Source organism: Diceros bicornis, chromosome 2, assembly GCF_020826845.1.
Source record: "Diceros bicornis minor isolate mBicDic1 chromosome 2, mDicBic1.mat.cur, whole genome shotgun sequence".
Classification (NCBI taxonomy): Eukaryota; Metazoa; Chordata; class Mammalia; order Perissodactyla; family Rhinocerotidae; genus Diceros; species Diceros bicornis.
In genome coordinates this window covers 14,938,605-14,953,601 of record NC_080741.1, presented here as the reverse complement: position 1 = coordinate 14,953,601, position 14,997 = coordinate 14,938,605, and the positions used below count along the sequence as shown (strand labels likewise).

The 14,997-nt window shown below is 37.9% G+C and overlaps 1 protein-coding gene across 13 annotated transcripts in view; it reads left to right on the top strand.

Annotated features, from left to right (window-relative positions):
* The window catches only part of ARMC8 (armadillo repeat containing 8), a 101,830-nt gene that overhangs the window by 60,056 nt on the left and 26,777 nt on the right, over positions 1-14,997 (top strand). The gene's annotated exons all lie outside the window — the stretch shown is intronic.

Genomic DNA, 14,997 nt, shown 5'->3' with positions numbered 1-14,997 from the left:
GAGAGGGGCGTCCCCCAGTCCTGACAGCCAGCAGGCAGGGAGTGACGTCAACCTGAAAGTCGTGGTGAAGAGCACTAACAGTGACTGTTTGAATATAATAAAGCAGAGTGACTAAAGGCATAATTGAAGAATGAATGGGACCCGGATTTGGGGAGTTGTTTGTTTGTTTTAGAACATAGAGTGGCATGGCCGTGCTGGAATGACAAATAACTGGCGTGCTTTTTTGTGTCATTAATATGGATTATTATGTTGCACATTTTTGCATGTGTTCTGATAAAAATTCTAGCACTGTGAAGCTTCAGACACCTTGAAAGACCTAACACTAGAATTGTAAATGTTATTTATGGAAATACTTTCCAATGCCATTGAGAAATTCAAATCTCTATTGTATATTGTTCTTTATATGTGGCTAGTTATGTTTTGATTTTTTTTGCTACTGTGCAAGTTTGATGTGAATAAAATCTTTGTGGAATAATGATTTTATGTTTAGTGAGTGGTCATCTGAATTTTCCAGCTCCCAAAAAATGTGTCACTGGTATAGCACCTTATGTTACCACAGCCTAGTCCAACACTGAACTCGTGTTCTTTATGAGAGTAGCTCTAAGCAGGGAGTAAAGTAGGTAAGCTCTGACCTGGCTCCTTCTACAAACCAAAAGGCTGGAGCTTACCGCTCAAAAAATATATAATCTAATAAATTTTACACAAGGCTTTTAGGAACATCAGTAAATTAGTCCACACGGTCTATCTCGAGGAGCCATAGCAGAAAGAGCAAATTGGGCATTATTTACTGAACATGGCGATTTACTAAATCTCCCCATCTATATTGGTATTTTAAGGAAGATAAGAGATAGCACATGGGAATTGACCATGATTCAAAGAAGTACTTTGGGCTTTTAGAGAGAGAAGTATGGAATAACCATAGGTTTATTGAAATAAATTGAAAACGAACCATTCCTAAAGAAAATTGAAATAATAGCAGTAAGATTAGTTATGTGAGTAGCTTTGATTTAAAATCAGGGCAAAAAACACAACTAAGCTGAATGTTTTCCATGTACTTCAATTTAGTTCAGTTAACAAGAGGTTTTTGACTTGGAAGTGTTTTTAGTAAATATCTATTAAAATCCTTTTTGACATCTCTAAGCTTTCATTTGTAAACTGTTACTTCAAGGCAGACATACTAGTGATATGACATTCACTATGTCTAAACATGTTTTACGGATGTGTTTCATTCAGTTTAGGTACATGGTGTATTGCAAGGGAGGAGGCTTTTACGGCAACTTATATAGATAAAACATTTTTAAAAAATTGACATGGACTATGTAACTTAAATACATAACAATTTGTTTTTGGCTGGTTATTAGGGCCCATTGGAAAGAGGAGAAGTATTTTACCCATTTTTTTAGCTTAAGAAGGCCATGCCATGGACTGAAAGGGAGATAGATAGATGGACCATAATGGGGGGAAATAGGATGTCCATTTGTACTTATTTGTACTTTTTTGTTAATAAACTATTGTTTTGGAATTAATGACTTAATTTGTGATATCATGTTCTAGAAATACTTGCAACATAACAGTTTGATCAGTAGTCTATTAAAACTTGTATTCGTAATGTGTATAATTTACTGGTAAGGCTTAATCCTGATGATTTATGTAGAAAGATGACAAATAAAGAATAAGTTATAATTATTATAGTTTTTTTGTGTGGTGAAGAAAAGATACTGTGACATTCCTATGTAATGGGGATTATATAGCTTTTTTAGGAAGATATTTAATTTCTGGGAAATTAAGTATTTGAAGAATTAAGTATTTGAAGAATTTATAGTTCATAGCAACTACTGAAGAGAGACATTGTAAAATCGAAAACAAAGTAATTTTGTGATGAAATCTGCATGAAAATGGTTCTTAGGAGTGGAGAATCCTTATTTTCAGTGTATAAAAAATGATAAATGATAACTCTTTTTTTGAATGCATTATTTCTATTCCATTTTTTATTGAAATAATATTTGGATAGATTTTTATTTACTTTCTCCATGAAATATTTATTTACCTTTTACACTTATGCCTTATGAACTTTTATTGTATTCCTTTTTTTGTGTAGATTCTTGAAGTACAATGTTTATTATTGTTTTTTTTAATGCAATATTTATGCTTGCCAAGATGGAATTTCAGGTTACTAAGTTAATGAGTGGAGAATCTCTGAAAGAAATTTCAAGGACTATAGACCTATCTCCCCCTCCCACCAAAACAAAGGCAACAAAAAGGCTTTTTGTTTGTTTCAGGATAAAAGTGTGAAATGTTCAGTTGGTCTGCCTTTTAAATTGAAAATGGGAATGTAATTCAATAAATACAGGAAATAACATATATCCCATTACCCTATTATGGCCAGTTAACAAAACGCAGAATGAAGAAGAGAAAACTAGAGCAAAGAGTCAACACAATGAGAGGTACACACAGCAGTAAAGAGAAAGATACAGGCCTTCTCTCCTCATGGAATTATGTCTCTCTCTCTCTCATTGCTTCTAAAGCCTTCTGAAGGCCTGCTGTGATTTCATGTCTTGATACGTTTTCTCTGGGCCAGACAAAATTAAGCTGAAGACTGAATATGACCTGTAGGTCAGAGATTTACCACTCCTGCTTTGGGGCAGTGTTGATGTATTCCCATTAAAAAAAACCAACTATATAACAGTCTCTGGAACCTAATAAGCACTCAATAAATATTTATTGAAAAACAGAGAAATGAAAATGCAGAAATCATACACAGAGTGACATTTCCTTTAATATGCCTGGATCTTTCTGTTTCCTTTTGTGCAGAGCAAAGGTGGTATCCTAATTCCTTGCTTTGCATCCTTTATCACTCTGTGGCATACTTATAGATTTCCTGTTGGGTCCTGTGAGAGAGTGAAGGAAGGTGAAAAGAGTTCTGCAGGTGAGAGTGGAAAATATTAACATTGGCTGTGACATGAAGAGGGAGAAGAAGCCCAAGAAAAGAGGAAGGACCACTGAGCTTGACAACAGATGTGGTCTGGCCATATTAAACTTAGAATAATTCAAGGATTTTAGTTAGGGAAAGCAAAGGCAGGGGCAGGAATTGAGAGCTCAGTGGAAGAAGGGTCCAGAGCACATGAGCAGTAACTGCACTGACAGCAATGCCAGGTAAAAATTAGCCATACTCTGCCGTGGGGAAGGTCCAGTTTCTGATGATAGCCTTTACCACATATTAATGCTGCCTAAGAAGCGTAAGTTCAGTTAATGAGACAGTAAAAAGTAAAGAAGATAGCTAACAAATAATTTCAAGTACTGGCATCCCCAATCAAAACCCCAGTCAGTGGTTAAGTCGTGCAGAGGCAGCAGTGGCAAACAATCCTGGGATTGTGAAGCCAATTCTTTTATAACAAAGAATTGCTTTTATGAAGACCATCACTTGATTGGTACATATTGCTTATCAATGAGGTTGGAAATTTAAACAGGCTGTCGCTCTTTTACGCTCATCAGAAATAGTTAGAAACTGTAAATTGAGGAAAAGTAGAAGTAGTCAATATAAATTAAAATTCAAGGAAATTAATAAACTTAACAGGATGTTTTTATTTTTGATAAAAATAAAACACATTGCAAATGTTAAATGTAGTACTTATTGCAGCCTTGGCTCCTTTGAGGTATGTGACTCCTGGAGCCTTTCAGAAAGCTTTGCTCTTGGATTTTGAGTGCTTTATTTTAGCTGGAGATCCCTTTTTGAGGAACTAGAATGTAAGCTCCATGAGGGCAGGAATTTTTTATGTTTTGTTCATCACTGTATTCCCAGCGTCTTCAGTACTACCAGGTGCCATAGTTGGCACTTAATAAATATTTGAAGAATGAATGAATGAATGGACAAACAAATGGATGAATGAACCATATTGCACAACTGCGTTATTAAGCACCCTTAATTGAGTTACATATGGGCCTCTCTATATTAAGAGCTTTCATAACTTTGCTAGCAGGTGTACGGTATGTGAAAGATTTAAAATAGGGAAAATTTACCTCTGATCAAATAGACAAGGGGTTTCACTATATTTAACACAGAGAAAATGCAGGAAATTCCCAGTTTTCAAGAGGCAGACAATCCCAAGGGCATGTCTTCTGCTCACTTTGGTATAGGTCAAAGAGAACATGTTTTATGGTATGGTACTTGTTTAATTTTGAATTATTTTTTACCGTTATTTCTTAAGTTTTTTTCCTTTCTAAATGCATGATTTAAAAAAATGTATAGCATTCACAAGTGTGAATCTGGACCAATTATTTTTTTGTAGGGATGAAAGTATGATTTGGTTTATAGATATTAGCCTAACTCTCAGAAATCAACCTATTCTGTATAGTGATATACACCTTATAAAATATTATCTTCCGAATTAATGAATGTCAGATTTTTAAGGTCGGTCATTTCATTCAGTTCTACGTAGGTTGATTGAACTACCTACATTGTGTAAACGTTGCCCGATGGGTGGACGGAGGGGGGAAGGCAGTGAGGGGAGGTAAGGAGCACTAAGACACAGCCTAAAACTCAGCATTTATAATAAAACCTCAGTAAGCAGAGAAAAGTAAGGAATGGCCAGTAAGAATTTGCCAGGGATTCAAAGAATTATTTGGAACCAATTAAAATGGACAAGGTGGTATTAATGGAGCTATCCTTGAATCAGTTTGGAAATTAATAGTTTAATATTTGTCATTTTTACTTTTTTCTAAATGTCTTTTATATTTCCAAGAAATGAGAACATGAAATCTTAAATTTTTGTTCCTGGGGGGGGTGGGGTTGGGTGGGTGGAAAACATCCAATCACAGTGGTTTTACATGACGTATATGAAGAAGGTAGCCAAGAGTGGGATGTTTTTTCTTTTTAAATTGAACAATTTTTTTGAGAAGTATAGGCACAGAAAAAGAAAAGGAAAACAAAGAAGAATGAGAATTTGTCTTCTACCCTCTTTTTCCTAGCAAAGGGATTTATAACTGCAGGGTCATTGTGAGGATGAGATAGAATGTATTTAAAATATTTAGCATGGTACCTGTAGGTGCTCAATAAAGGGAAGCATTTATTAGAATATCTTAAATGACTTCATTGGAAGATTAAAATAAATATATATTTTAAGTGTATTAGGAGAAAAGCTGAACAATGTTGAGGTGTAAATAATAAAGGTTTGCAGTGAAGTGATTTTACACTGTAAATTTCCAAAACTGTTAGTTATTCATTCTAGTAAAAGTAAATTTATTCTTCAGAAGCATATACTCTTTCTTTAGTTTTCTTATTAATGACAAGATTTCTTCTTACTCTTATAATTGCTTTTAAAATATATGTAAAATACTGGGGTTTCAAGGGGCTGGCCCGGTGGTGTAGTGGTTAAGTTCACACACTCTGCTTCGGCAGCCTGGGGTTTGCAGGTTCAGATCCCGGGTGTGGACCTATGCACCGTTTATCAAGCCATGCTGTGGCAGGCATCCCACGTATAAAGTAGAGGAAGATGGGCACAGATGTTAGCCCAGGGCCAATCTTCCTCAGCAAAAAAAAAAAAAAAAAAAAACTTTTCAAAACTTTTTGTTGCTATAACATGCCCTCTGAAGCATCAAATTTTGTTTTTCTTAGAGTTAAATAGAATATAAATTAATAATTGGTTAAAATAATAGGTAATAGATGTTTTGAGAAAAGTAAGGAGGCCAAATTCTATCTAACTTTGGTTATCTAAGTATTACTGTCCTCGGTTGCCATAGATGTCATTTCTCCAAAGGGACATCATTCGTATGAAACCATATCTTAAATATATGTTCAGATTTTGGACAAATGTAAATTCTTCTATATTTTTAAAGTTAGAAGATTTTAAAGTACATTTGTAAATTGAGGTCAGTTTTTAAAAATATCTTTCTGCTGTCTCAAAAACTTGGTAAACATTTCACTTTGAACATTTTTATCATTTGTTATAGCTTGATTTTATTACTAGTTGGTCTTCTGGGTAACAGTATAATTATACCATGAATTTATGTTTTTAAATATTTTGCAAAGTTCAGTAATTCTAAATGGTCATTTAGAAGGCACAGTGTCAAAATTCTGTATTTGTCTCTGTCGTGAAATGAGGCAGATGCAAGGAATTATTTCTGAGCCTTAGTCTACATCTTGAAACAAACGTCTTGAACATTGTGAAGGTTTTCGACGGTACCACAGAAGTAGCACCCTTCAGGACTTGGCTCTGCTACTGAATAACAACAAATTCATTCAGAATTCAGAATCCCTTCACTTAATATGTGGTTAAAGTGTTAGTTATCTTCTTAAAGCTAATCTACCAAAGAATTTTAAATGAACTCTGCAACATTCATTCTTGATGGTAAGTATTTTAAAGAGTTAACCATGGCAGGACCAGGTTTTGCCACTTGCCCACGGTATTGAGACCCTTGGCTTCAGCATACTGAAAGAAGCAAACCTGGGAGTGCTAATGCCATAGACATAATAGAGGTATTTATAAAATGAAGTGATGAATTTTTATTTCAGAGTGTCATTAAATGGAGACATGAAATTGAATGTTATACTATTATTTGTGGTGTTGTAGTTATGTAAACCATTGCATTACAATTCTTGTTCTTTTTTTTTTAAACTATGAGGTACAGATTGGTTATTTTGTTAGTTTGTAATCTAATTATTACAGATGTCTTGAAATGGGCTAAAATATGATCTTTATTTAGATTTGCAGAGCTAATGACTTAGTTGGATTTTCAAGAATGTTCTAACTGGGAATGATTGAAATATTTGGAATGATATAATATTTGTGGAGTAGTTGACCTTGAGAAAATTGAGTTTGTGATGAAGAACCAGGACCATTGCTACACTCTTCTATGATTAAAGTGCTAGCACAGGAGTTGGCAAACTACACCCTGTGGGTGCTTATTACCTATGTAATAATTCTGTAGCCTATGAGCTAAGAAAGGTTTTTGCACTTTTAAATGGGAAAAAAAAACAAAAGTAGAAAAATATTTCGACATGTAAAAAGTAAATGCAAATTTGTGTCCATGAAGGTTTTTTTCCTTTATTTTTTCAGCTTGATCGAGGTATAATAGACAAAATGCCCATCAAGTTTTATTGGAATACAACCATGTTCATTTGTTTATGTGTTGCCTGTGGTTGTTCTGCACAATAACGGTAGCTTGAGTAGTTGGCAACAGAATCATATGGCCCACAAAGCCTAAACTGTTTACTGTCTGGCCCTTTACAGAAAAGTTTGCCTGCCTTGTGCTAATACTGCATAGCTTAATGGAAACAATCATAAACCAGTTTAGTGAAAAACTACACTTCTCATTTGCCTCTTTGTACTGGACTGTAGAAGGAAATGAGGCCCTATCAAAGCCAGGGCAGGGAGAGGTCAGTTGTCTGACTTTCTGAAAGAGAGGCATTATCAAGTGACATTGTCATTGTCACTGGATACTTTCCTACATGCTGAGTCCCTTGTTTGAATGATTTTGGCATGTGATGGACCCCAGACAAATTGGATAATAACTATGGCTTTTGGTTATGGTAGGAAATGTTATTACATTCTGTGTATTGGTTAGCCAAGTTGCCTGAATAAGATTTTTCACCATGCCAAAGAGAAAAAATTAAGATCCAGTTCACTTACTAAGCAAATATTTATTCAGCCTTTGCTACATACAAAACATTGTATTAGGTGGTATGGGGGCATGCAAAAATCGTATAATTCAGGCACTTACATCAAGAGATAATCTGTTTGGGAAACCGAATTTAACATAACTACTAGCATTTATTGAGCACTTACTGTGTGCTGGGCACTGTGCTAAGCGTTAGCACATTCTCTCTCTTAAACCTCATACAGCCCTGTGAGATAGCTGTTGCGGGTCAGGAAACAAGCAGTTTGACCAGCCACCCAGCTAGTAAGTGATAGCACCTACATCATATCCCAATCTCTCTGACTCCAGAGCATATGCTGTTAACCATTACGTTGCTTTACTCATGTAAAGTTAAATACCATTATTAGAGCCAAATTATGATATGGAATGGCCAGAAATTTCACAGGATAATGTGTGATAGTCTGAAATGATTGAAAAAGAAAACTATGAATTGGGAGAACTTAATAGTATATTAGCTGGTGGCAAAGCATCAGTTTCATAAAACGTGTCTTTTCTCTCACATAGTTTTTGGTACAAAGTGGGTAATGAGATGCTTAATTACATCAATTTATTCCTCTGGCATTTATGATATACCTCCTGTGTGCCTAGGAATGAAGCAGAAAACTGGCGTGTACCTTGTGGGAGCTTACGGTTTAAAGTAGTTAAGGAGATGAGACACTAAATTGCTAGGTAGTAATTCTAGGGCCTCATGTATGTACAAAAAGTCTTGTCTATGTTGACATCCAGTTTTGCCATGATAGATAAACCCAGATATGATTGAGATGTGATTGTAATTGAAATAGCCTATTATGAATGAGTCTGGAAAAGTCCATCTCCTATAAAGAAGTTTGGTCGGAAGAATTCTCACCTTCTTCCAAAATATTAAAACCCGTTGTTTCAGGAGTTTTGACCCACAGAATAAGGAATCTCCGTATCTGTGTTTCTTTTACCTCAATTGAAAATGTTTTCCTAAGGGCACGTCTATGTGTGATTACATTGTAAATTAGTGTTCTAGAAAGAAAGCATCCAGAGTTAATGATGTCATAGAGATACTATTTCAGCATTTTATTTTGTAGACGGCTTCCTTATGAAATAGATTTAAACTTGAGGCAACATTTTGAAATCCTTGGGTCTTCTTTTAATAGTTATTCCCTTGTCAGACTATAATGTTTGTAACTAGAATGTAATCCATAAAAGCAGTACCTGGCATATAGTAGATGCTTTGCCTGTATTTATTGAGTAAACTATGTCTGGACATTAAAATTCAGCCAGCCAACCTGTAGCATAATTAAGACTGTTGCATGCACTGCTGTGTGTATAGAGGAGCAGGGGCTGATCAGGGCCGTTGTGTTGCACAAATGCTAGGGAGGTGCGTCGTTCAGATCCCTGGGATGGAAAACAGTAAGAGATGGAGGGGAAGTTTCTAGTTCTGTTGTTTGAATGGTACTTTATAATGGTTTTTTTTATGTGTTAAAATAAAAGAGTATAATTCAGTGGCTGTTTAGGTTCTGCCATTAAGCTAATGATTGAATTTTAAAAATTGAACTCTTAACATATAGAGAAATATTTTTTTATAGAGAAAGTGTTGATCTATTTTTAGACATTATAAGTATTTCTCACAGAGTGTGTTTATATTTTTGGTTTTAGGGGAAGGAGAAGTTGGGCCAAGACAGAGCTGCCACTTTTTTCCAAAGTGTAGAAAAGTTTAAAACTTTGAATATTTCTTCTAAACATTTAATGTAAGTGAAAGTTTCCAAGCTATTAAGAAGATAAAAAGGTCCTGAGGTAGAAATTACAAAATAAAGAGGCTTAAAAGCAAGAATGAAATATAGAAGTGTAAGAATAGGCCCACCATAAGAGCCCCTCCTCTTTGTCCTCCACTCCTAAAGTGAAGTGATATGCTCCCACGCACAGTCAGGCCCGGGAGAGGCTAGATGTTAATTTAGTTCAGTGCCTTCAAGAGGAAGGACGAAAAGGAGGCCTCTACCCTTACGAGGTTTTGCCTTTCAGTTCTCTGGTTGAGAGGAGATGATGCCCTGTTTTCCCCTACCCTCTGCCTCCCAAGATGGTGGAGTTAGAGGACTTTGGTATAAATGTGGAAGTGGATAGCAATAGAAGAGTGAGAGAAGGGAAGAAATACTTTAAGTGTTTACTGAGACTCCAGAATATAATATGTTGATCAGTGATTCTAAGAGAAACTGTGTATCTTTTAGAAAAAAGAGGCTTTGGTAAAAACTACCCTTTATTTAAAAAATAAATAAGGAAAATGTCAGAAAATCTTACATTGGAGCAGTGAGCAAGATATTACATAGAATAGTCTGTGGTTGGGAAGGTCTGCAGTTCTCATTTAGAACAGATGGAACTTATGACCTGAGAACAGTAGAATGTTAGTTCCATTTGGTTAGTATCTGCTGAAGCTAAACCCTGATTCTAGAATGAAGATCCAATCATTCATCGGGGAATTGAACTGAAAAGTCAGCAGAACTTGCTTACAGTTTCTTCACAGTTTTTTCTTGGCTTGTCTTTTCCTCATTGGCTTGCATCCCCTCTGACCTTTGGCATTTGTACCCCCAACCCAAGCTGAATCATTGATTTGTCATTTTCTCTCTTGCAGGCCCTGTGAATTGTATCTTTTTTTTTTTCCTTGTCAGTTCAGTTTATTAATGATCACCTCTCTTTCCTCTTACAGTATACTAATCTTTATTGGTCTAGGATGTCAGTATATAGTCTGTAGTTCCCACAGCACTGCTAGCTTTTTAAAGTTCTTTTCTTTCCCAGTTTCCAAAGTCAGATCTCAATTTAGTTATTAAGGCTAAGCAAAAATCTCATCCTTACAGCACAGTGAGTGGAAAGGATCTCCCTTTGGAAGCAGACATTATAAGCAGTGGAACCCCAGCTCTGCCCCGGTTTGCCTAGAGAACCTGGACCAGTGACTTACTCTCTCTGAACTTCAGAGACCTCATTGATCAACTGAAGAAGTTGCATGAGTTTATTTCTAAGACCCCTTCAGATTTTAACATTATTCAACCAAATTAACAGTCATAAATGTGTTTAGTTCTTTCAGATAATTATGTCTGCCACCATTAATGACATGCAGAAGAATACAGTAAGAGAATTGGTTTCTCAGTTGAACCTATTTAGGAGCAAGCCCTGCAGCTGACCTTACTTGATTCATGGAAGGCCATGTGCTGTTGAGGATTTTTTTGTTTATTTTGCTTTGTTTTAGTAAAAGGGAAATGGCATAAGGATGTACTCAGGAATTATAAATGTTAGGTGCTCAAGCATTTCCATGATGTGCATGGTATCATGTCTTTTAGTTAAGTATTCTGTGGCAAAATCAGTATGGTCACTTCTTAAGACCTAGGAAAAGTTGGGTTTTCCATTTTTAGGAATGATCCCTCGCCAGGCCCCTACTGATTCTACTCAGTCCACCAGATAAGCTGGTGTTACTTGCTTATCTCACTCTAGTGTCTACTGTGTTAACTCATAGCCACTCTCCTTCCTTCCAGCCTCTACCCCATTTCTAAAACCAGTCTCTTGACTGTGCTGACATCAGACCTGGTATTCATAGGGCTCATCTCCTTAAAAAGAAGATAAGTTAGATGAGGGGCGGGCTAGACCTTGAATAATTGGCGCCTGGTAGAGTAGACTCAAGTGTGTGCCCTGGGACTCATCTACATTGACACTTATGAGACTAAAGCATTGCCACCCATATGCCATAGGTTCAGTCTCGGTTGTAGATCCTTTTTCCTTGCCAGACCTACTCTTTCTGTTCTGACCTCCTTGTGCTGCACCCTGCTTGGCTGTTTAGTCCCTGCTGCTTTAACTAGGCTTTCTGGATTTGATACTTGATCCACTTAGATCTTAGATGGCTGCCTCTTCTGACTTCTGATTCCAAGTCTTCACTCCTTCTGGCCAGTTTTGTCTTGTTATCCTCTGTTAGAACTCCTTCTGGGAACCTTTCACAAAAGCCCATTTGGAATTAGATTGTATTTGCCTGACCATTGTGTTCATTAGCATACGTAATTTATGTTAACAGAATGCCCGTTTTGCCATTCAACTCCCTTGACTCTGTGCCCACCCACTTTGAATTGTCTGAGACATTTGCTGACACCACTAAGAATCTGCCTAGTTTCTTGACCTGGTTTTGATGACAGTTCAAAGTCCAAGCTGAAGTTTCTAGTACCTGAAAAATGCTCCATCCTGGGTCGTGCTGGAAGAATAGTTGGGTCTTGTTTTTTTGAAGCCCATATCTCTTCCAGTTTTTCCTGTGCTCTGAGGAAAAGATGATGCATGACTTGACCACAACTAAGTTATTGGTCCACTAGAACTCATGGAGGGCTAGGGAATTCTCTTATAAGCCAAGGCCGTCTTCTTGTTAACATTCCCATGTGTATAATGAACCTCTGCCTTAGGATTATCTGGGTTTTGCATTTTCTCCATGACCCTCTAGCTGACTGCCGTCTTCTCCCACAGGCCGTCTCCTAGCCCAATGACAGGGGCCTCAGATCCTGCTCCAATAGATCCTCATCTACCCCTGCAAGAGCTGCAATGACAGAGACAAAAAGCTTAGCAAAAGCATGTAGTCATGAAGACTAAAGACACCAGCAGAGAGGTGCACGATATTTGGTCCGATGACCTAAAACTTGGTCGGTTTGGGATGCAGCATTTTTTGTGTGATTTAATTCTGTAGTTAAATTTACAGCCCACATCGCTAGAAAAGCAGAGAAAGAGAGCGGTCTCCTCCACTCTGCGGGTTCAGTCCACCACTAACACTCCTGGCTGGGCACAGTGTCTGTGTAACAGAGGGCACTGTCTCGCTCTCCTTTTTTTTTCTAGCCCATCCAACAAGTTGTACCACAGGGCATATTTGCTGAGCTATGGCTGAGGAATCTCCAACCAGAACCATGAGGCAGAACAACTTCCAGCTCCATTTGGCATTGCTCTTACGTTCTGGAAGGACCTAAGATCCTTTGCAGGGGGTAGGACGTGGCACTCTCCATCATTATCAAGGCTTTATAGCACAGTACTGGGGTCATTGAAAGGCACCATGGAGGACATGTTTTATTGCTTTTGGCTTTCCAATCCCAAATCTGAAAAGCTATCTGGTGCTCTGTTAGACCTTTATGTGGGTCAAAGGGCTGTGGCAGCAGCCACTGCCACTTCCTTCCCTGCTGACCTGAAAATTTTTTCTCTGGATTCAATTCCAAACCTTTCCCTGTCTTGTAATCACATTTTTATCCTTGTTTTGGTCAGTGTATTCACTATAATGCTCCTTTTATCCCTCCTCAGGTGGTCTCATTGCCCTCAAGGCTACAAAACCCTGGTTAGGTCATGTTGCTCATTCACCTGGCCTCTCAGGATACCCTTTTGGATTGAAATCCTAAGTTCATATTCTGATTTTCCATTGTATTCACTCTCTTGCTCCCAGACTGATATTTTGGTGGAGAAGGGGGATGAGACACTCAAGTACAGTCATGTATTGCTTAACGACGGGCACGTTCTGAGAAATGTGTCGTTAGGCTATTCGTCGTTGTGCGAACATCATAGAGTGTACTTACACAAACCTAGGTGGTAATACACACTCAGGCTATATGGTACTAATCTTATGGGGCCACTGTCATGTATGCTGGTTCATCATTGACCAGAACATCTTTATGTGTGCATAACTGTAGTGTGCTTTCTGGAACCCTAGCAGGGTTACTGAAGTCCCTCCATAACTAGTTCAACTAAAATTCCAGGCCTCCTACTGCAGAGATTTTGATAGACTGTGACCTAAGAAGGGTCAACTTGTGCTTGAAGGGAAGATACCTCCAGGGAGTCCTACTGTTTTCTATCCGAACTCAGGGGAAAGGTTTGCCAGCCACCTTATAGCTACACTCTATCCCCAAAGTATCAGCCACCACACCCCTGAAAACTTAAAAGAAAACAGGAAGCTACCCTCTAACGTTACAGTGATTGGCCGCTAATGTAGTTCTCCACTGTCCTCCAGCACAAGCCTGAATATTCTTTGTTAAGGCCATTAATGGCCGTTTTCCAACCGGTAGTAAAACTCCCATGCTTGAGAATGGATGTTTTTCCTACTTACCCTTTATAGATACTTTGTCAGTCTCTCCCTTAAGCCCCATGGCCCCTGTCATTCCTAAAGTGCTCTTGCTGACATAGAATCAAGTGCCATAGCACTCATTAAACCGTTAATTGTACTTGCTTATTCAAAACTGTAAGTCTGGTGGGAGCAAGGGCTCCCTCCCCAACGATTGTATATTCAGGTTTTAAAACCATGCCTAGCACTCAGTGGGCACTCAGATATTTGCTGAATAAATAAATGTGGGCATGTAAATAGGAGCTGTGCCCTATTTGCCCTTCCTTGCCTTCTCCCTGATTTTGGCCCTCTGTCTAACTAGACCTGCGCTGTCTCCAGTCTCTTCTAACCTACCTTTCTTCCCATGTTGCTTTTGAACAACATGATAGTTTTGCCCAGACAGACTAACACGATTTTTATTTACCTGCTGATTGCAAAGAGGTAAAACAGAGGTAAAATAATCATTGCAGTATTCCCCCATTTTACTGAAGGCCCAGAAAGGTCAAGTAAATTGCTCAAGATTATAGAGCAAATCTGTATGCCTACATGATTGCTGCGCCTGCCTTGTCCCTTGGCACATTTATATCTTTGGATGAATGTGGCCAGTAAACGTTATCCAGAAGCCTCTTTCAAGGCTTGCCTTGCCCAGGTTTCCTAAGCACCTGGAGCCAGTGCTAATAATATTTCTTAGTTCTTGGAGAGTAATTATATGTCCCCATCCCTGCCACTACCACTTTATTCTGTGATAATGTAATTATACTCAGTACAGACAGCTGTTTCTCCCAAGTTATCGCTTCTCATTCCTAAGTAAAAATAATTTCCCAAGCCACTAGTGAGGAGCTTTTAGGCTTCAGCATCTAACCATCCAGTGCCTGAGACTTTTGCGCCAGGTTTTAGTTTCCTTCCCATGCGGAAGGTACTGATTTGGCCTTGTCTGTTTCAAGAACATTGACTAGTGCTTGATTGAAGTAAGCTGTCAGCCAGCTAGTTTTTGACAGTGGCTGTAGCACAGAAGATAGATAGCTTGGAAAACACATTACTGTTATCCCGAGGAAATAGTAATAAGGTCCTAACTAGTTTATTGGGGTGAGAATGGTGATGGAATGAATATAAGGTGTAGTGCAGTCACTTGATTGGGTATTCAGGAAGACATGGAGTCAAAGTTAACACAGATTTAGTGCCTGGGTGACTGGGAGGATGATAACACCATTAGCAGAGAAAGAGAAACAGACATAGGGAAAGAACACGTTTAGGGAGAGAAGATAAACTCAGTATGGGACATA